At 33.8% G+C, this 24,331-nt stretch overlaps 1 pseudogene; it reads left to right on the forward strand.

Moving 5' to 3' along the window:
- Positions 1-13,276: 13,276 nt before the first annotated feature.
- LOC148579092 (disease resistance protein RPV1-like) lies at positions 13,277-14,003 on the forward strand (annotated as a pseudogene).
- The last annotated feature ends 10,328 nt before the right edge of the window (positions 14,004-24,331 follow it).

Here is a 24,331-nt window from a genome sequence, read left to right on the forward strand (position 1 = left end):
TCTGAACCCTTGAGATACTTCTTGGTCCCTAAGAAACAATCTTGACCATTGATGTACAGCAGTGGTGAACAGAGATTGCTTTCTTCATTTGTCCCAAATTAGGGATTTCCAAGCTGTCTCCTTTTTGCTTGACCGAAGACATTTGAGCAGTATAAACAAACATTTTCAATGGTAATCCCAGATCTTGGCCATTGAAAAACAACTTGGTCCCCAAGACACATATATGACCGTAGATGCACAGCAGTGAAGATCAGAGAACACTTTTTCCATTTATCCAAAAATGGTAAACCAGAAGATTTGAGATGAAGTGAAGAAAGTAAGTTGCATGCAAATAGAAATAAATCACCTTTTAATTTCTAACTCAACTTGATGGGTGATTAGATCTTTGCTTTATGATTAAGCTTTCTCTTTCTTTCTTCTCTGATAAAAGTAGCAGAAGGAACACAGCTCTCTTTCTAATGTTTTGTTGTTGACCGAAGCAATAAGAGAGAGTGAAGACTTCAATCTTGTATGAGAAGCTTGGTGGGATCAACTTGGGTAAGCATCTCGGGCTTGGGTTTGCTTTCTTCATATTCAGTCCGTTAGTTTCTTTGGCTTTGTTTCTTTTGGGCTCCACTTGACTAACCAGCCCATTAGCCTTGATGTTTTATTTTTATTCCATTTTGGGCTGCTAGACAAAGTCTTGGCCTGCACTGTTTAATAAATAATTAGTAACATATCATTATTAACACTCAACACTAATTATTTATTTTACCCAAAAATAATGTTTGTCATCACTAATTAATTTAGTTAATTTCTTAACTCAACACTATATATTGGACTGCTCAATGGACTGGTGATGATGCTAGACACATTTTTTAGGTGCAATATGACATGAAGAAAACAGGGGTGCATCTACGGAACAACACATGTTCTTGTAACATGTGGCAACTTACAGGTAATGGTTAAGTTTTCCTTGGATTAATTTCTTAATTAGTGCTCGATGGAATTTTCTGAGTTGACTTAGAGGATAATTTCTATGGTGTGTTTAATAGGCTTGTTGGGTTTAACATTCTGACATAATTCATCATATATTAATCACAATTTCAATTTGATTGAGAGACCACAGACCCCTTATGTGCATGCAATGGCTGCAATAGACAGAAGAGAAGATAGACCAGAGGGGTATGTCCATCAATGGCAGAAGATGGATGCATTCAAGGCTACCTATGCTCACTCTATAAGCCCTGTCAACAGTAATGAATATTGGGATAAATCTGGACAAGTTCCATACCCCCCAAAATTAAGAGACCAATTGGACGTCCTGTGAAGCGAAGGAGACCTGATGCAGTGGAAGACGGCCCTGATGGGACAAAGGCCAAGAAGACATTTCAGAGTAACATGTGCCAAGTGTGGAGAAATTGGTCACAATTCCAAAACTTGCAAGGGTGCAGCAAAGCAAGGATCATCTTCAAAGGGCAAAGGAAAGAAGAATCAGTCCCAGACACAACATGAGATGGTTATTTCTCAATCGGCCCCCTTATCTTAGGTAACATGAATTGCATTAGTGGTATTCTGCAGAGTTTTAGTTTGCACAATATTGTGGTGCAGACCATTGCCCCTATACGCAGGGACCTATCTGCACCATAAATGTTATTCTACAGGGACTTAGTTGTCTTATAAATTATTTTTTAGGTATCTAATTGCCTGGTAATTGGTCACACAGAATGAAGGATCTGTACAAGGTAGCATGCAACATCCTAATCCTCTCTCTTATGAGACTCAAATTGAAAATCCTCCCTCACAAGCCACAATTAATGTCTCAAGCAAACCCAAGGTATGCTAGTTGTAATTAGGTTAATGTGTATGTTGAAATTTATAAGAAATATACTCATAACAATCTTGTAAATTCTAGGCTCAGCAACCTTTCAGATGTCCAAAGCAAACAATTAGGAGGCCCCAGGTACAGGGGAGTGTCGGTGCAGATATGACGGCAGCTGCCGCCTGTCAGACAGCATTTGGAATATTTAAATTCATCCCAACACCGGGATTGAACCAATCTAAGAAGAAATTACCCTTTTAAGAATCAGTGTGCAACTTATTATAAACACCATATTTTGTTATGTTTGAGAAAATAGAACCTCTTTGTTTGGCTTGTTTTGGTGTACTCTACGTTTAAGACAATAGACCTTTTGTTTAGTTTGGTTTCCTTTTGGTGTATGTTGAAGGAAACAGAACTTTGTTTTGTTTCATTTGATTTATGTTGCTACTGAATCAAATTACTTGTGTAGTTACAATGTTTTGAATATTAGTTAAGTCACCCTTTTGATATATGGCTACAATAACCCAAAAACAATATATTTCTTTTATCCTATTTGACCACAATTAATTTAATCAATATAATTCATGTCCATCTAATATCCATCTAACCATAAATATAGATTTCAATACAATAACTTGATTATTAACATAGAATCCAGTTTGCCTAAACAGCCACCACAAAGATACAAAATACAACCACACCTACCAATGCACCAATTATTACACCCCTAAGAAAATTAAAAACATTATGCTTCTTCACAAATTGGTTATCCTCATCTTTCTTCCACAACAAATCCTCCAACTGTTTCACTCTCTCATCTAGGCCATCGTTCAAGCTTACAACACCTTCATCAACCGCACCAGTGTCCACAAAAGCCAATCTCTGCCCTTCGACTACATCATCCATCCCATACCCAAAAATCTCATCAAACCATGCAAAAAAATCACAATAACCTTGCTTTTCCTGCAATCACAACAACAAAATGGCAAACAATTTTATAGACCCATTGCAATTATCACACATGTCACAACAAAAAACTCTCCAGTACCTTGAAATAGGGACAACCAAAGAACAACCTATTCGAGTTTTTTTGCGTGCGCGGCCTGCATATTACAACATATGTTCTGCACTTACACTTGGGATGTTCTCTTTTTCTCAGTCGACCCCTCCCGAATCCAGTCATCCCACTGTCAACACTCAACTCGCCACTAATACTTCTTCCACATCGTCTCCGACTTGCAATTGACGTCGTGCCTCCACTAGCCATCATCAACTCCAGTAGCCATCATCAACTACACAACCTAATTTTAAATTGGCCCCCCAAATAGAACGGCGTTGTTTGGTTGCACTGTCCTCCATTGCACTGCCCTCCATTGTGGGGATGTATTTGTCCTCTAAAAAATGATGTCGTTCTTTTGTACTCCAATACGACATCGTTTTGTCCAGCAACCACAGGGACCAAAGTGTCCTGGAAGTGACACGTCGCTCTTAACCGGACACGTCAGCCAGGTTACCTCCACGTAGGACGTCAACCTTAGACCTGACTGGGTCAACCTGGTGTGAGGATGTATTTGGTGTATAACTAAGAAAGTCAGGGACAAAATTTTAGTTAAATTTTTTTGGGGACAAATCTGTCCGAATGCGAATTCTTTGAGGACCTATTTGGGGTATTACTCCAAAAATAATAATTATGGATGTTGGCATGGGATCTTAGCATTGAAGGCATTGATGTGGGAAGATGATTGGGCAAAGCTTTCTTTGACGAACTTCACTGCAAAGAACCACCAGCCCTGTAAGGTCCCACATTGGTTGGGGAGGGGAATGAAGCATGCCTTATAAGGGTGTGGATACCTCTCCCTAGCATGACACGTTTTGACAAGTGAGTGTGGGGGCTTTGGCTATCATCCCTATCATTAAAGGCAAAATCGTGAGGCCTTGTGTGCCAAAACGGACAATATCGTGCTAGCGGATGGTTTGGGCTGTTACAGATGGTATCAGAGTTGGAGCTCGGATCGATGTGCCAGCGAGGGCGCTGGGCTCCCTTAGGGGGGTGGATTGTAAGGTCCCACATCGATTGGAGAGGGGGAACGAAGCATGCCTTATAAGGGTGTGGATACCTCTCCCTAACATGACACGTTTTGACGAGTGAGTGTGGGGGCTTTGGCTATCATCCCTATCATCAAAGGCAAAACCGTGAGACCTTGTGTACCAAAGCGGACAATATCGTGCTAGCGGGTAGTTTGGGCTGTTACAAATGTAACACCCTAACTTTTAGCACGTCATGATCATACCAAAAGTGAGGCGTTACTAGCCTGTTTTCCTTATTTACTATTTAATATTGAGCCTTTAGTTCGATTTCTTTCAATTTTTAAGAAAAGACAGAAAATTTTGTTTCTATTAACTAAAACCACATTTCAAAGATCTTCAAATAATAATAATCACATGATTATTAATAATAATACATATTATACAAAAGGATTCAAATGAAACTCATATACAATTCCTATCCCTCTGTATAAAATAAAAGCTTAATAATAAAGGTGAGAAAATTCTATGAAAGCAACTCAACGCATAAACTTAACTCAAATAAGACTAATAATCGCCCGCAGCTTCAAACTGAGTCTTCGAACCCGTGTCACTGAAAGCGGGGAGACTTTGGGGTGAGAACAAACCACACGTTCTCAGTAGGGAATGAAAATGCTGTAAAAGTAGTGAAATAAAATACAAATAATTAACTTTACCAAAAGAAAAATTGAAAATACTTTTGGTTTTACTTTAGCTAACTAATTACCTCTTTTGAAATCTCTAAACTCAAATCATATTTTAAATATAAAACTAGTCACATTACACATCTCTCAGTCACATAATTAATCCTCAATAATCACAACATCAATTCTTAAACACCTCAATACATTCGCAAACTAATAGCACAAGTAAGAAGTCTAAACCAACTTACAAACAAGTCAAACAGCACAATCACAGAGAAGTAATACAAGTAAACACAACCAAATGCAAATGTGCAAACAACATGATGCATGTCTATCCCTAGTGCAGGCCATGAGCTCATGTATCGGTTGCCTACCCGCTCCCGACATTACCTGGGCACAAGTCCCAGGTATAGCTTTCCAGATGCATACAGTGTGCTTATAAGTCGTACGGCTAGGCCGTATACAGTGTGACTTTCCAAATCAATAAGCGTACATCTGGAAAACAGTTCTCAGTGTGTGGGTGTCCCCACTTTACATTTGGCACTAAGGCCCAAACAATGTCACATCTGCTCTCCTGTGGCAGACAATCTCTTTAATTAATACATTCTTTTGATCTTTGTTCTCTGCTCTCCTGTAGCAAAGATTCCTTTTCTTAATAAACCGAACTCAAATCATTTTTCATTTAAAACAAATATCACTCTTTATAACCTTTTCCAAACCTCCAAAAATACTTTATTTACAAGAAGTTCTTCTTTCATACAAAAACCATTTCTTACTTAACCATGATTTTTCCAAACCAACTTCAAAACCATTTCAGATTTAAACCTCTTTCAAAAGACTAAAAAAATCATTTTTGATAAATCAATAAAACTCATTCCCACTATCTCAAATCGTTTCAAATTCAGATTTATTTTCAATATCAAAATAACCCTAAATCAAGAAAAGAAAATCATTTTACATAGTATTCAATCAAACCGACTTTCCAACTCAATAATCAGAATTTTCAGGCACAACCAACCAATTTAGCATAATCTCATAAATTAGAATTTTAAACAATTTCATCAAAATCAGAAAACCAACATCAGTCACAGCCTCAATTCAACCAGTCGTAATTCAATTTCATCAATTAACCACTCATAACAACAAAACTAGTCACGAGACATTTATAAATTATTTGTACTTATTCACGACTTTAATGGCATTCATAAATTAAAACGATTAATTTTGAAATAAAATCCCCTATTTCTGTACGAAATCAAAATAACAGAAGTTTTAAAGAAGTTTTTTGACCAAGCTGCTGAAGAAGAAAACGTCAGAAATTGTCTGTGTTTTCTAAAACTCCAATTGGCTGAATTTAAGAGAAAGATGAACTATGTCACTATCAACTTTTACCGAATAAAAGTAACACCAACGTGTAGAGAAAAAAAATACAAACACTTTTATTGAATTAGATTTTTTTTTGAGTTACGAAATCGAAGCCGAAAGTTTACGGTACCATTGTTCTCTCGTTCTCTCTCACTCACGACATTCTCTTTATTTTCCCAAAGAAAAATGGTTCAGTATTGCTTGGAGAAGGAATGGTTAATGAAAGAAGAATGGATAATTAGTGTTACGGTGACACATGGAGGACTTACGTGTCGTTGATTTTATATATATATACACATAAATATAAAGCTTAGCAAGTCACATTCCATTTTTTTTTCTTTTGTTCATTCCCTTAAAGGCTTTCGGCCGATAATAATAATAATAATAAGGGTAAAGTATATTTTTTATCTCTAAAATTTGATAAAAATTTTAAAAATATTTTTAAGTTTTATTTTATTTTAATTTTGTTTTAAAAGTTTTCGATTTGCATCAAATATATCCCTGACAGTTAATGTTTTAAAAAATTTAAGACCAATTCAACAATAATTTAATAAGAACAACTCTCAACACAAATAAATAAAGCATAATTTTCATGTATTATTGTTAAATTAGTCTTAAATTTTTTGAAAATTTAGCCATCAAAAATATATTTAATACAAATCGAAAACTTTTGAGACAAAATTGAAATAAAATAAAACTTAGGAATATTTTTAAAACTTTTGCCAAACTTCAAGAACAAAAAATATACTTTACCCTAATAATAATAATAATAATAATAATAATAATAATGATAATAGTTTAATATTAATAATAATAATAACGATAGTAATAATAATAATTATAACAATAATAATAATAATAGTAATAAGAAGAACAATAAAAATTAATTTTTATTTTTATTTTATCAAATTATTTTTTTGATAAATAATCAAATTTAATAGAATAAGTAATAATTAAAATAAACTTCAATACTCATAAAATTTTATTTAATTATTTTTATTAAAAATAATTTTTTTAAACACTACATTTCAATATAATATATTAGTTCATAAATAATTAATTATTTAATTTTTAAAAATCTGGGATATTACAAGCCAAGACAATTGCGCCGCGTATTTAAGCCGTGAAATTAAGGGTAATTACTAAAACAGTCCCTTGATTTTTAATGTATGACACTTTTACTCCTTTGAATTTTAAAATATATAAATAATTTATAATATTTATGACAGATTTATAGTTCTCTTTATTTGATCCGTTTAATTAAATTGACTATTGTAAAATTTTAAGTTTTTCAAAAACTTATTTAAGATTTTTAAAACTCTTCAATACTATTTTGTAAATTCTTCAAATCAAATTGAGTAAAATTTTATTGTTTAATATAAATAAATATAAGAGGCTGTTTTACATATTTTAAAATTTAAGAAAATAAAATATTCAATTTTAAAAACTCAGAAATTAATTTAAATAATTATTTTGGAGTAAATTTTCTTTGAAAGTGATTAAAAACTTGATAAATACTTAAGTATTGCATAATTTTAGAATATGTTTAAAAATATTATTTTTATTTAAATGTTAACTATAATTTATATTAATTAAATATATAATTGTTTCCTTTGTTAAAAGTGTGCAAAATAAATTTATTATATAATAATATATGAAAGAAGATAATTTATTTTCTAATTTCAGAAGAATACCAAAACAATGCCTAAAACATTGTACTCACTTGGTGGAAAAGAATTTGATTGCCTTATTATAATTCTAATTTTAAGAGGTTAATATTTCAAAACTAAGTCATATAAGAAATGTATTAGAATGGAACATACACAAATTTTTGTTTTTAAAATATTATCTATGTATAGATAAAAAAAACGTTATTTAAAATATTGTCTATTTATTATTTTAAGTTTTTAACTAATTTTAAATTTATTACCATTTTAGATATATAATAAATAAAAAATGTGAACTAAGAAGTTGTGGGTTCGAGTCTCCTATCTTTTCGTAAAAAAAAAAAAAAAAAAAAAAACTAACAGAGACGTCCGTATATATTCGTATCTAGTTACCCGTTATAGAGCGACTTGATGGAAAAAAAGTTAATATTATGTAACCAAGTTTTTTTATGAATCAAGTCTAACTAAATTAAATAATAAAATTTAGAATAATACTACTTATAATTAATTTTTACTAATATTAAATTAATTTAATTAAACTTAATTAACAAAAAAATTTAAATATATAATATTATTAAAAAACCATATTTTGTTAATTAACTAATTTCAGTTATTATAACTTCTCATATATTTCTTTTATTATTACTAGATTTCAGAGTGAGTTTATCCCAAAAAATACTTTACTTATTGTTTTCAATTCTTGTTCATATTGGGCATCAAATATTCAAATTGATACCTAATTCAATATTGAATTAACATCATTAAAAAAATAAAAAAATTAAACATAAAAATTTGATGTATTTCATTCATGGCTCACTTATTTATTTTTATTATATAATTAAAAGTTAACACTAACAAATTTTACATTAAATTTTAAGTCATATTTTTTAAAATTGTAGAAACTAGACTGGTCAATAAATTAATAAGGTGACTGATTTACTGGTTTAATGGTTCGATCGAAATTCAACCGATTTAATTAAATATTATATAAAATTATTAAAAATTCAACGTATAATTTCAAATATTTAAATTCAATAATTTTCGCTTAATAAAATTTAAAATTTCACAATTTCACCTAATAAATTATCAATAATTTATCAATAAAAATTTATAAACAACTTCAAATATCAAAGTTTATAACTAAATAATGACAAAATAATGTTCAACATACAGCCAAAAAAATTTATTCATCAGAAAAACAACAGCAAAAAAAATTTAACCATCAGAAAATTAGCAACAACATCATTCATTTTCCATAATCAGCGACAACATTTCAAGAAATTAGTAACTCAGAATAAGTAGACGTTAATAAAATCATTATTATTAACTTAGCAAATCAAACTTAAACCTTGCAACTTGTAAACTCCGGATAATTAGTAACTAATTAATTAATAAATTAATTATTATTTAAAAAATTAGAAAAATTAAATTTTATAGTTTAATGAGATAGAAATAATTAAAATATAAATTTTAACACTAATTTTAAAAATTTTGGCCCAAAAACAGGCTAACGGACCGAATCGATTGAACCAAATTCAAACCGAGACCAAATCGGGCCAAGACCCATTATATAAACGAGGCATTCAGCCTCCTTCCTTTCACAAAATGGGTTTTACGCTGAGGAAGAAGGAGAAAAGAAACGAAACCTTCCTCCACAAAATTCAATTCCATGTAACTTTCAATCCGGAGCTCCGATTGACGACCTGTTTATGGCCACGCGTTCGTCTCGGAATTCTCTTCAATTCTATCCGAACAAAGTGGTAAAAAATTTGCATTTTTTCCCTAGTTCTTTCTCTCCTCAATTTTGTGGGTTTTGAGTTTGGGTATTGAGGAATTGAATGATTTTGACAGTTTAGGTAAACTCTAGTAGCAGATAATCACTGAGTTTTGTCCAATTGATCTATGGTTAAGGTAAGGAACTGTTAAACCCTTGTGAATCATTGAATTAGTGAACCCTATGATGATTATAGTGATATTGTATGAATTAGATTGTGTTCTTGTTGATTTGGAGTTCAATTGGGCGGTTTGAAACGAAATCTGGGTGATTAAGCTTGTGGAATTGACGTTTGGAAGCTTGGAGCTTGTGAAAAGAGAGGTTTTTGAGGTGTTTCGAGTTTAGGGGGAATCGGCCAAGGTATGATTTTTATTTTTTGTAGTTAATGTTTAATGTCCCGTGAAAACTTAGGCTAAAAGGCCTTAAGATTACGATAAACTGAATGAATTATTGATGATTGTGTATATGGTATGTGATGTGTGATTCAATTTTGTAAACGATTTGCTATTGGAGTTGGTTAGTTTTTGGAAAAGATTTAATATTGGAATTGGTTTGATTCTGAAATAATTTGATACTGAAAATAATTTGAATGACCGAGAGGTGTTTAGTTTGGTGGTTGGGACCCTTAAGGAGTGGCAAAAGTCTAATTTTTAGAAGAGATGCAGCCGAAAATTTTATAAAAATAGGAGGCTTCATTTGAAGTAGTTATTTAGAAAGATATGGATTTTTAAGGATTTTATAATTTGATTTTTAGTTATTAAGAAAAGGATTATGTTTTGAGTTAGAATTGATTAGAAAAGAATGAATATAAAAATAAAATTGAATTTGATTAAGAGTTGAGACCTCGGGTAAGAGGCAGTGGCATTGTCCACTTGCTCCGGAAAGAGATGAGGAAGAAGAATGATGGAAACTGGGTTTGATTATGAAATTGAATGAATTGATGATTGATGACAAGTATGTCCGTGTTTTCTCTCTGATTGTAAGGGTGACAATGCATCTATTCCCTCTAATGGTGACAGGGCACATAATCCCTCTATTGGTGACAAGACACATAATCCCTCTAATGGTGACAGGACACATATTCCCTCTAATGGTATTAATGCACAACAGAAAAACAGTGTCCGGGTTAGCTACCGGACATCTCAGGTTTGGCTATATAACTGACAAATGAGCTCATTAGCCATATGGCAGGCATACATCATATGCATGTGTGTTTTGATGGATTGTGCATTAATTGGGCTTGCCTATGTGATTATTATACTTACCTGCTATATTTGCTACCTGCTGTATCTATATCATACTTGTGTTTTCTTTGTGTGTATTGCTTGTCTGTGCATCTGTGCTTCGGAGGGATGGAGGAAGCAGAAAGTGAAGGGTTAAATTAAAAATTGATTTAGGACTTGAGAACCTTAGACAGTTACCTACTTTCTGGTTTATTTTATTTTTCTTAAGTTTAATTTTGAGAGTCAGAGTTCTAGGAATGCCTCTGCCTTTTCCGAGACCTTATATATTATCTATGCGGTCACCTTTACCATACTGAGAACCCCCAGTTCTAATTCCATATTGTTGTTTTCAGATGCAGGATACGAGGCATCGCACTGAGCATTCTGGAGACTCTTGGAAGCGAAGAACTATCTTGAGACTTGGTGTTTGTATTTGGTTTATGTTTATATATGTGTATAAATTCTCCATCTTGTATATATTATGTTTTTCCCCTCTTAGAGATTGATTTGGAGAAACATGATTTATATTTATCTACTTGTTTATTTTTGGGGTTGTATATATATATATTTTCTAGCCGACCTTTGCTTCGCAAGTTGAGTTTAGAGCTTGCTTATATATCTATTTTTTGAAACTCCGTTTATATACTTGTCTCTTTGGTTCTCTGTATAAGCCTTCTATCCTATCGCCTTTCGAGTGTGACGCGTTCTCAGTCTTGTTTTGATCATCCTTTCTTCCAAGGCTCCTAGTTAAACTATTCTTCATATATATCTATTTACATATTTTTATTTTAGAAGTTGTAGTGTCTCACCACCTTTGATTTACGTTCTAGGCGTAAAGTTCTGTGTGGTAGGGTGTTACACAACTCATAATTAAATCTAACTCAGCAACTCAGAATTAAACAAGACCATTAGAAAATTAGCAACAACATCATTCATTTCCCATAATCAGCAACAACATTTCAGAAAATCAGCAACTCAGAGTAAACAAACATTAACAAAATCATTATTATTAACTTAGCAACTGAAACTTAAACCTAACAACTCACAATTAAACCTAACTCAACAACTCAGAATTAAATAAGACCATCAGAAAATCAGTAACAACATCATTCATTTTCCATAATCAACAACAACATTTTAAAAAATCAACAACTGACTAAGCAAACATTAACAAAATCATTATCAATTTATCATTAACTCAGCAACTCAAATTTAAACCCAGCAACTCACAATTAGATCTAACTCATCAACTCAAAATTAAACAAGACCATTAGAAAATTAGCAACGACATCATTCATTTCTCATAATCAGCAACAACATTTTAGAAAATTCAATAATCAACAATAATTAACCTAGAAGTCAGAACAAAATAACAACAATCCAGTCCTATTAACAACAATGGAAAATGAACAAAATTAACTCAAAAAACAACAATTAACCCAAAAAAATAACAATCAACAATCAACATAATTAAATCCAGAAAAACAGCAATTAACTCCCAAAAACAAAAATAAAAAAGCAGTGTAGGATGGAGGCTTACAAACTGAGAAATTAACAAACTCAGAACCAGAAAGTAGAAAATCAAACAAAAGTACAAAACAAGAAAAATTAAATTGAAGACCTGTGGTGAAGGAGGAAGCCAAGTGACAGCGACGAAAGAGGGGAAGTGAGCTCAGATAGAGAGCAACAGACAGCTCGAAGAGGGATGTTTGCCTCGGACACACACACACACAGAGCTCGAAGAGACGATGACCGGCAGAGCAACCTTTGCAATGGCGACGCCATTGAGTCAACGCATCCTTCGTGCAATGGCAACGAGAAAAGCGACGAGAACTGAGAAGAGTTTAGCGATGTGGTGAGAAGAGTGTGACGGAACCCACGCTTTGTCCCCGCCGGCAGCGACAGCACCCTTTACCGGAGGAGAAGAGTTCGGCAATGCGGGATGGTAATGGTGGCTAGCTGGGCTTAGGGTTAGTTTTCACCGTTTCAGAGAGTGAAAGAAAGGAGGGTGCTTGGGTCTTCTTCCTTCTGAATTTTTTCTTTTAAGCAATAGCAAAACGGCGTCATTTATAAGTGATGCACCGAACCAGAAATCATAAAAAAAATTTGCCGGTTTTGATGATTTATCGGTTAACCGTCGGTTTGGTCGATTTTTTGATTAGTTTTTTGTAGGACAGTTTTATACTTCAACTGAACCGATAAATAATCAGTTTTTGGTTAATCCGATTGAACTGATTAGTTCGGTTCAATTTTTAGAATTATGATATTTTTTTATCTAATGATGTCATGTAAGTAATTTTGATTACTTGACAAATTTAAAAATCAAATAATCAACTATTGTAAAATCATAACCCCTATAATTAATTAATTTATTACATATTATTATTCAATAAATGTTTAACTCAGAGAGCACGTCATATAAAGTCATCTTATATTGTTTGACTAAGAATTTAGACAAGTTGCATTCTCATCATAAACAAACATAAATCATCACCATAATCAATTGTATAAACTTGCCTACTACGTTGACGCTCCCAACTCCAAACATACATACAACAGTTCTATCTTTCTTTCTTTTCATGGCTCTGCATTCTCCCTTATCATATGATGTGTTTATTAGTTTCAGAGGCCAAGACACTCACTACAGTTTCACTGGCAATCTCTACAAAGCTCTTTATGACAAAAGAATCCACCATTTCTTTGATGATGACAAACTTCAAAGTGGAGAGGAAATCTGACCTTCACTTCTCAAGACAATTGAAGAGTCCAGGATTGCCATCGTTGTACTCTTTCCTAACTATGCTGCTGCTTCTTTTAGCTTAGATGAACTGGTCCATATACTTGACTGCATCAAGGGAAATAATCGCTTGGTTTTGCCTGTTTTCTATGAGGTAGATCCTTCAATATGCACCATCTAAAAAACAGTTTTGGAGAGGCAATGGCTAAGCATGAGAACGGATACAAGGATCATATGAACAACAAGGTGGACAAATGGAAGGAGGCTCTGCATCAACTGGCTAATTTGTCATGTTATCATTTGAAATTCAAGTACCTCACCTTCTTAAATTTGTTTCATTTGTCTAATATTTCAAATTGAAATGAGAGTCAAAACTTAGACATTTTTGTATGTATACAACCAAATGTATATTAAGTTATTAACTAGTCTAGATTGCGCAGGGATGGATATGAACACAAGTTTATTGGAAACATTGTGGAAAACATGTCAAAAAGGATTAGACGACATGCAGCTTTGCTGATCACCCAGCTGGACTAGAGTCTCTAGTGTTAGAGGTAGCTTTGCTTCTAGATATCAAATCTATTGATGGGGTTCACATGGTTGGTATTCATGGAATTGGTGGAATGGGAAAAACAACACTTGCTCTTGCCGTCTATAACTTGATTGCTGACACTTTTAAAGGCGTGTGCCTTCTTGAAAATGTAAGAGAAAATTCAAATAAAAAATGATTTAATACATATTAAAAAATCTTTTTTGTAAGATACTAGAGAAGAAAAGAGTCCACATAGTAGGTGTTAAAGAAAGAACCTCACAAATACAACATAGACTCTGCCAAAAAAAGTTCTCTTGTTCTAGATTGTTGAAAAAAATTGAGGTAAGAACCTGTCTAAAAACAAAATTACCAAAAATAATTTTTTCACAATTTATGTAATTAAATAGACAACATTAAAGATACTCCAAACAATAAATCTAATAGCAGAAATTAAAATATTAAACACCATAATTTTTATCGTGGAAAGACTCCTAAAAGAAGAATAAAAAACTCACGAGACTTAGTCCAGTAAAATATTCTACTATTAAAATAATGGGTACACAATCGTCTTCTTAGTAGCACTAAGTCATCTCAACAATCAACAAAATATATCATTAAAACTGATGAAATCAACATAAACTTTTTACAAAGTGGGTATTTCAAATCAGACAAAAGAGAAGGTAATACAACTAGCAAGTTATATCTTAATGTTCATCTCTACACCAAGAACAACATACTAACATTTCATAAAAAAATGAAGCAAGTTTACCAGTTCAATGAGATCAAAATGTAACTGTCCTTTTCTTTTTTTTTTCTTCTTCTTCTCTTTCCGTCGCCAATCCACTTTTCTCTTTGTTTCTTTTCTTTCTTTCTTTCTTTCAAGAAATGAGAGACTCAATTTCTCTCTCCCTTTTTCTTTTTCTTCACGTGGAGTATCACTTTTTTCTTTTATTATTTTTTTTGTTTTTGTTTAAACTGTTGGTCCCACTTGAGTTAGGGACCCAACAACAAATTTTTTATTCACCAACTCAAGTGAAGACAAGCTATTCTATTATTTTCGCTTTCTCTTTGCAAGAATCAAACTTCACTGTAGGTAAACTCTTAGTCATCATATTTGAGTCATTGTTGTCAGTATGAATCTTCTTAAGTGCATATGACTTCATCTTAAGCGTTTGACGTATCCAATGATACCTCACCTCTTTGTGCTTTGATCTAGAATGATACGTCGGATTTTTGCTGAGATGGATGACACTTTGGCTATCACAAAATAACACAAATTTCTCTTAATTGATGCCTAACTCTTGTAGAAATTTCTTCATCCACAAGAGTGCCTTAGAAGTTTCAACAACAATAAAGTATTCTGTCTCTGTACTAGTTAAAGCAATATATTTCTAAAGTTGGGATTGCCAGGACACAGCTCCCCCTGCAAAAGTCATCATATAACCAAAAGTAGACTTTTCTGAATCAAGATTTCCAGCCATATCTGCATCTGTGTAACCATCCAACATAGGTTGGCCACTTTCAAATCAAAAACAAACTCTGAAAGTACCCTTAAGGTATCTGAGAATCCACTTCACTGCTTGTCAATGTTCCTTGCCAGGATTAGAGAAAAGTAGACTAACAACTCCAACAGCATGAGCAATATCTGACCTCGTGCGAACCTTAGCATACATTAAACTATCAACTGCAGATGCATATGGAATCTTCTTCATTTCTTATTTTTCCTTTTCCCGTGTAGGACATTGCTGCAAACTCATCTTGAAATAACTAGCAAGTGGAATACTAACAGGTTTGGAGTTACTCATGCTAAACCTCTCTAAAATTTTTTCAATATACTTCTGCTGCGACAACCACAATTTTTCGTTCTTCCTGTCACAAGTAATTCTCATGCCAAGAATTTTCTTTGCAGGATCCAAATTTTTCATAGCAAAGAATTTGTTGAAGTCTTTCTTAAGACTTTCAATCTTCTTAGCATCATGAACAACAATCAACATGTAATCAACATAAAGCAAGAGCATTATAAAGTCACCATCAAAGAATTTCTTGACATACACACAATGATCAGAAGAAATCTTACTATACTCATGACCTTCCATAAGGAATTAAACTTTGTGTACCATTGTCTTGGCACTTGGTTTAGCCCATATAAGCTCTTCTTCAACTTGCATACAAGATGCTCCTTTTCTTTAATCTCAAAACCCTTTGGTTTTTCCATATAAATTTCTTTATCTGTCACCATGAAGAAATGTAGTCTTCACATCAAGCTGCTCAACATCTGAATTCAAGCTAGCTGCTAATCCAAGCACAACTCGAATAGAAGACATGTTCACAACTAGAGAGAAAATCTCTTCAAAATCAATATCTTTCTTCTACTTAAAGCCTTTTCACAACCATCCGAGCTTTGTACCTTGGTCATGAAGTATTTTCATCTGCTTTCAATTTGAACACCTATTTATTCTTGAATGCTCTCTCACCATTCGGTAACTTTACCAATTCGAACGTACGATTCTCATGCAAGAATTTTATTTCTTCTTGCATAGCCTTCAATTAATCTTCTTTATGCTCATCAGTCATCAGTATATAGCTTTCTAGTTGCTCTCTGGCTCCCCAGTCTCAGTGTTCATCACATAATCATGAGAAGAGTATCTTTGAAAAGGATGACGCTCTCTAGTAGATCTTCTCAATTCAATCTCAACTAGTGGCTCAGGTGAAATTCAACATCTGGTAAAATTTCTACATCTGGCAGCTTAGGTTGAGGTGTAGGTTCGTCATGCCAATCATCACAATTATTATCAATTTGTACATCTCCTCCATCAACAGGAGGTATAGTAGAAGGACTAGGTTCATTATCAGCAGAATGTCTAACAGTTGTTGTTGGCTTATCTGTCTTCTCAAGGTCTTTAATAGTTTGGTCTTCAAGAAAAATTACATCTCGACTTCTAATTATTTTTCTGTTTACCAGATTTCATAATCTATAACCAAAGTCTTCGTGACCATAACCCATGAAGATACACTACTTTGACTTCCCCTCAAGTTTGGACCTTTCATCTCTTGAAATGTGAACAAAAGCCATGCAACTGAACACTCGCAAGTGACTATAAAAGACATCTTTTCCTATTCAAACTTTCTCTAAAGCATCACCATTTAGTGAAATTGAAGGAGAAATGTTGATTGAATTTATTGCAGTCTTCATTGCTTCACTGATGAGCGGATAATTTATACCCTTTTTGACATTGTTTTTACATAGTTTTTAGTATGTTTTAGTTAATTTTTATTATATTTTTATTAGTTTTTATTCAAAAATCACATTTCTGGACTTTACTATGAGTTTATGTATTTTTCTGTGATTTCAGGTATTTTCTGGCTGAAATTGAGGGACCTAAGCAAAAATCTGATCCAGAGGCTGAAAAAGGACTGCAGATGATGTTGGATTCTGACTTCCTGCACTCGAAGTAGATTTTCTGGAGTTACAGAAGCCCAATTGGCGCGCTCTCAATTGCCTTGGAATGTAGACATCCTGGGCTTTCCAGCAATATATAATAGTCTATATTTTGCCCGAGATTTGATGGCCCAAATTGGCGTTCAAAGTCAGCCTAAAACATCTTAGCGTAAAACGCCCAAACTGGCACCAGAATTGGAGTTAAACGCCCAAACTGGCACCAAAGCTGGCATTTAACTCCAGGAACAGCCTAAGCATGAAAAAGCTTTAATGCTCAGCCCAAGCACACACCAAGTGGGCCCCGGAAGTAGATTTCTGCACTATCTGCACTTAGTTACTCATTTTCTGTAACCCTAGGTTACTAGTTTAGTATAAAAACTACTTTTAGAGATTTATTTTACGTCTCTTTTGTCTTTTAGACCATCTTTTCATCTTTGGATGTTTAGTCCTTAGACTTTATCATTGTACACGTTTGGAGGCTGGCCTCACGGCCATGCCTAGACCTCTTTTCACTTATGTATTTTCTACGGTGGAGTTTCTACACCCCATAGATTAAGGTGTGGAGCTCTGCTGTTCTTCATGAATTAATGTAATTACTACTATTTTTCTATTCAATTCACGCCTACTTCTTCTCTAAGATATACTCTCATACTTAATTCAGTTAAGTCAGAATGAAGGGGTGACCCGTGACAATCACCCAATCTTCGTTACTCGCTTAGCCAAGGTCGCATGCCTGACAACCACAAAGCGATTTACATGATGTTCAACATAGTCATTGGATGACAGATGGAGTATATTCTCTTGGATTTCTAATCTAAAATTAGAACCTTCATGGTATAGGCTAGAATTATTGGCAGCCATTCCTGGGATTCGGAAAGTCTAAACCTTGTCTGCGGTATTCCGAGTAGGATCCGGGAAGGGATGACTGTGACGAGCTTCAAACCTGCAATGTGGGGCACAAGTGACAGTGTGCAAAAGGACAATGGTCCTATTCCGATGCTAGCGAGAATCGACAGATGATTAGCCGTGCGGTGACAGCGCATATGGATTTATTTTCATCCGAGAGGATCATATAGCTTGCCATGGAAGGAGGTAACGCATGGTTGGAAGGAGGCAATAGGAAAGCAGAAGTTCAGAAGCAACAAAGCATCTCCAGACGATTTTCTAAAATTCTCACCAATGAATTACATAAGTATCTCTATCTTATTTTATATTTTATTTATATTTTAAATGATCAAAACCTCATAACCATTTGAATCTGCCTGACTGAGATTTACAAGGATGACCATAGCTTGCTTCAAGCCGACAATCTCCGTGGGATCGACCCTTACTCACGTAAGGTATTACTTGGACGACCCAGTGCACTTGCTGGTTAGTTGTGCGGAGTTGTAAAAAGAGTTGAGATTACGATCGTGCGTCCCAAGTTTTTGGCGCCGTTTCAGAGATCACAATTTCGTGCACCATTTACCTCAAAAGAATTTAGGTAATTTTGCATGAGAGAGCATACACCTAACTCTATCATTGATAGTGCGATTCATTCTCTCTGCAACTCCATTATGTTGAGGAGTCTTAGAAATTGTCTTCTCAAATTTGATCCCATGTCTTTTGTAATACTCTTCAAACGGACCCATGTATTCACCACCATTATCTGCTCGAACACATTTTAATTTTCTTCCTGTTTCTCTTTCAACACTTGCATGAAAGTGCTTGAAGATACCGAGCACCTGGTCTTTAGATTTCAAAACAAAAGCCTACACTTTTCGAGAATAATCATCAATAAAAGTAACAAAATATGATGCACCTCCTAGTATTTTAGCATCCAAGTGCAAACATCAATGTGAACTAACTCTAGAATATGTGATCTCCTATGAGGTCCATAATTATAAAATGATACTCTAGCATGCTTTCCAACAAAACAATGAGTACAAGTATTTAAAGTTGTACCTTTCACTGGAAATGAGTGCTTCTTGGCTAAGACGCTAATTCTTTTTTCGCTCAAGTGACCATGACAGATATGCCACAAATTAGCGAAGGAATCATTAGCTATATTCATGTCTTCTTTGCAGAACTTTGCTTGTAATCGGTAGAGAGTAGTAAGACTATTGTCTTCTTTAGCAACAATAAGAGCTCCTTTAGTAATCTTGTATTTTTCACTACCAAAAGAAGTAAAGCCCTCTTGATTTAATGTTTTTACTGAAATTAGACTGAACCACGCATATTTAGCGCTTGCCTAATATTCTTCAACTACAACTTGCGTCCCATGTTGGTTTCAAGTCACACATCACCCATACCAATGATGTCACATACCCTCACACACATCTTTATCTCCCAATTTGATCTTGTCAAAACTTTTAACAGTATAAGAAGTAAAAAATTCACGTCTCATAGTGATATGACATGAGACACTAGAGTTAATAATCCAAGTAGAATCATTACAGACAAGATTAACATAATTCTTATCATAGGTGATAAGAACATCTTCATAAATAATAGTAGCAGTTTCTTTATCACTATCTTTACCTTTGTCTTTGTTTCTTTTTCTTGATTGTTCTCTTTTCAAGAACCTACAATACCTCTTGATATGCCCTGACTTGCCACAATGGTGACAAATGAACTCCTTTTCTGGCTTGTACTTTCCTCTTGATTTGCTTCGACTCTCTGATTTGTTAGAATTGTGAGGTTTTTTACTTTGACTTCTCCCCCGTGACTCTGAAACAAGTGCTTCTGATTGGGAGGAGGTATTAATCAAACCTAGCTCTCTTCTGGTGACTTCTTCATTCAACATGCTCTCTTTAACCATTGCTAATGTCAACTTTCCTTTTGGAGTTGAGTTAGTCAATGTCACAACCAGAACTTTCCAAGTATCAAGCAAAGAACTCAGCAATAATAAGGCTTGTAACTCATCATTTAAAGTGATGTCATTATTTGTCAGTTGGTTCACAGTCTCCTAAAATATGCTCAAGTGCTCTAGCATTGATTTATTTTTAATATACTTCATATTGACTAGCTTCCGAATAAAAAATAAAATTTTTTGCATATTTTTCATCTCATATAACTCTTTCAATTTCTTCCACATCTTCTCGGCATTACTTTTAATGTCAACATGTGAATACACACTAAGATCGAGTCATTGCCTAATAAAAGCAATTGCCTTTTGATTCAACTTCTTCCATTCAATATCGGATTTGGTACCTTTGGAATTACTCTCCTCCACATGTTCATACAAGTCCTTACTATACGCACAACATATCTTCTATGAGGATCTTTTAAATCAAGTAATTTTTGAAATTTAATTTGACCGAATTTGGCCCATGAGTATTTTCTTCTATTTAATTAGCACAAAAATAAATAACCAAAATTCTGATACCACTTTGTTGAAAAAAAATTAAGGTTCAGATAAGAATCTATCTAACAGCAAAAGCACCAAAAATAATTTTTTCACAACCTTTGCAATTAAATAGGCAACACCAAAGATACTCTAAACAACAAATCCAATAGCAGAAATTAAAATATCAAACACCAGAATTTTTAACGTGAAAAACCTCCCAAAAAAGGGACAAAAACTCATGGGACCTAGTCCAGTAAAATCTTCTAGTATCAAAATAATGAATGCACAATCAGTCTTCCTATTAGCACTAGGACATCTCAACAATCAACAAAATACATTATTAAAACTGATGAAATCAACATAAACCCTCTACAAAGTGGATATCTCAAATCAGACAAAATAGGAGGCAATACAACTAGCAAGTTATATCCTAATGTTCAACTCTAAACCAAAAACAACATACTAAAATTTCATAAGAAATGGAGTAAATTTACCAATTCAATAAAATGAAAATAAAACTGCCATTTTCCCTTTTTTTTTTCTCTTTCCGTCGCCGATCCTCTTCTCTCTCTATTTCTTTTCTTTTAAAAAATGAGAGACTCAATCTCTTTCTTCCTTTTCTTTTTCTTCATGTGACTTAGCCACTTTATTTTATTTTATTTTATTTCTGTTTAAACTATGGACCCCACTTAAGTTGGAGATCTACCAACATCGAAGTGAATAGTATTTCTAACTCTCTCCTTTCTTCTCTTCCACGAATTCTCTCTTAAGTGTGGGTGAAAGTTGTAACACCCTACCACGCTGAGTCTTATGCTATAGTCATAAAACTGAGGTGGCAAGGTATTAAAACTCTAAAAGTAGAAATATATATAATAATAGTTGAAAGAAATTTATACCGACGAGCCTTTGAAAGAAGGTCTAAAACAAAAGTCGTAATGCTCACGTCAATGAAAAAATTGCGTACAAAGAAACGTAAGATATATGTATATGATTAATAAAAAGGAAGTGTCAAAGATACAAGTATTCAAGCTCCAGACTCAACCTGCGAAGCCAAGGTTGGCTGGAGAATATTTACATAAATATACATAACCCAAAATATCCCCAAACAGATAAAACAACAACCTGTTTCCTCCACATCGACCTCTAAAAGGGAAAAATAAAGTTAAATATACAGAGGAGAATCTAAATACAAAATAATAAACATATAAGCTCAAAATAAGGAGTCCCAAGATATAACACTTCGCTTGTAGAATGAACTCCAGACGCTTACCGAGGTGCCTCTCGACCTGTATCTGAGAAGTAACAATATCGTATGAGATGAGAACCGGGGGTTCTCAGTATAGTTAAGGTGCCCACATATATAATAAATAAGGTGCCAGGAAAGCCAAAGGCAATCCTAGAACTTCCGACAACAGATTCAAACTTAAAACTAACATTGAAAACCATAAACAAGATGAGGTATCTAAGAATTCTAGGTTCTAACTCAATTTCTAACTTAACCCCTAAGTGCATTGCCTTTCCTACAATCTTCTGAAACACCGATGCACAGACAAACAATACATACAAAGAAAACACATATAGTTTACAGTTACAGCACACAAAACATATAGCAGTTAAACATAGATTATCAATTACGCAATCCTAAGAAATGCAAACTCAAACAAAACAGACAAATGCATATGATGAATACATGTCCTATGGCTGATGAGTCTCATCTGTCGGTTATAAAGCCAATCCGACATGTCTGGTAGTTAATCTTAGACAAAACACCACAACATGGAATAGGTATTACTCGTCTTTCTATGCCGGTGTTTCACCCAATCCGGAATAGGTATTACTCCTCTACTCAGTTAGGTGCCTCAATCATAACCCGGGTAGGAATTACTCGTCTATCCTTGGATAGAAATTACTCGTCTATCCTCAAAATTACATCTCGGATAGAAATTACCCGTCTATCCTCAACATTGCATCATACATAGGAATTACTCATCTATTCTCAAAATTATATCTCGGATAGGAGTTACTCATCTATCCCTAAAGCCATTACTCAATATCTCATTTAATTAATCATGTACTCAGCGTTTTAGCACTTCTCAAGCTCATACTCCCCACTTTACACCCTTTCTTCACCTCCAATTATCACCATTTAACTTTAAATGTGTCCTAGGGATAACTTACTCACTTTTTCTTAGCTACGTTCATACATACTGCCAAATTTGGACATACCCTTTGGATCTAAATCAAAGTTTTATCGCATTTGGATTAGAATTGAATTTGATAACAAATTCAATAAAAATCTACTGCTGCAATTAAGAAGATTCAGAAAAATACAGCAGGCAGCTCTGTTTTTTAAAAAATCTATAATAAATTCAATTATAATCCCTTACTTCTAGATTTTGATGAGGATACACTCTACACTGCTAAGTTTTAGGACAAACAAGTTTCAGGTTCATAACAGTTCGTTTGGTTAATTAAATGTCAATTGGAAGTGCCGTCCTGTTTCTAGTCATTGTTGCTGAATTTCTCGTGGACGCGAGCGAGACGATACGGCTGATTTTAGGGTTGTTGCTATGCAAGCTATTGCTGAAAAGGACAGAGCGGGTAACCTAGGAATTGTGATGGAGGCGGTGATAGATTAGGTGGTGGAGAAAGCCAAGGATTAGAACTCATTAAGGTGGAGTAATGGACGATGACGTTTAGTTAGAAAGATAAAGAGATTCAAGGAGTGTTCTAGCAGAGTAGGAGCGTAATTAAGATCTTAGTGGCTTATAATCAGAGTAACGCTTCAGAAGCGCGGTGAATTTGGTGGCTTTAGAATTGTAATAACGTGAGAAAGGGGTATTGGGATGTGAAAATGAATTGAAGATTGACATAGGATCGAGTAATAGAGAGTACGTGTATATGGGTTTAGGTTAAAATGATTTGACTCAGACTAACAGATAGGGTAATTGTCTAGTTTTTGAAATAGTTGAGAAGAACTTGAGATTTAAATTGAATTAGATGGCATATATACAGGATAAGGAAATTTGTAGTCGTTGAAAAAGAACTAGACTAAGTTAAGAGTGAAACAAACGGGTATGACTTAGGCCTGGATTTGATTAAGTTTATGATCTTGTACATGAAAATAGAGAATATGAACTAGTTTTTGAATTGATATTGGTGAATAAAAGAATGAATGATATGAGGTCGATTGAATCTAAGAGAGCATATGTGAATATTTGAGAACGAATTTTCGAGGGCGAAAATTTTTGTTAGGGGGTAGGATGTAAAATCCGCAAAATTAGTAAATAATTAGCCAATAAATTAATTATTAATCTAAGAGATTAGAAAATAAAATTTTATAGTTTAATAAGATATAATTAATTAAAACATGAATTTTGACGCTAATTTTAAAGAATTTGGCCCATGATTAGACCGAACGAGCCGAACCGAGCAAACCAGGCCCATAATGGGCCCAAGGCCCAACTTAACAACATACGGACTTACCCGATGGGGTTGTTGTCAGTCAACCAATTTTTGAGAATATAAAAAACTACACTAGCTCTGATGAGGTATGGTAATAACCCGGTTTATTTTTTGTGTATTTTTTATGTGCATTTATACTTATACTGTACTATTTAGTAAATTGCCAATTTTAGCACTTTAGTTATATGCATAACATTCGTAAAGTTCATGCTTTATACAATTAATAAGTTCATATGAATAACATCCACAATTAGACGAAGTTAACATCCACGTTAACATCCATAATGGCACG

The sequence above is a fragment of the Arachis ipaensis genome, chromosome B10, assembly GCF_059453495.1.
Source record: "Arachis ipaensis isolate K30076 ecotype BB chromosome B10, ASM5945349v1, whole genome shotgun sequence".
NCBI classification, from domain to species: domain Eukaryota; kingdom Viridiplantae; phylum Streptophyta; class Magnoliopsida; order Fabales; family Fabaceae; genus Arachis; species Arachis ipaensis.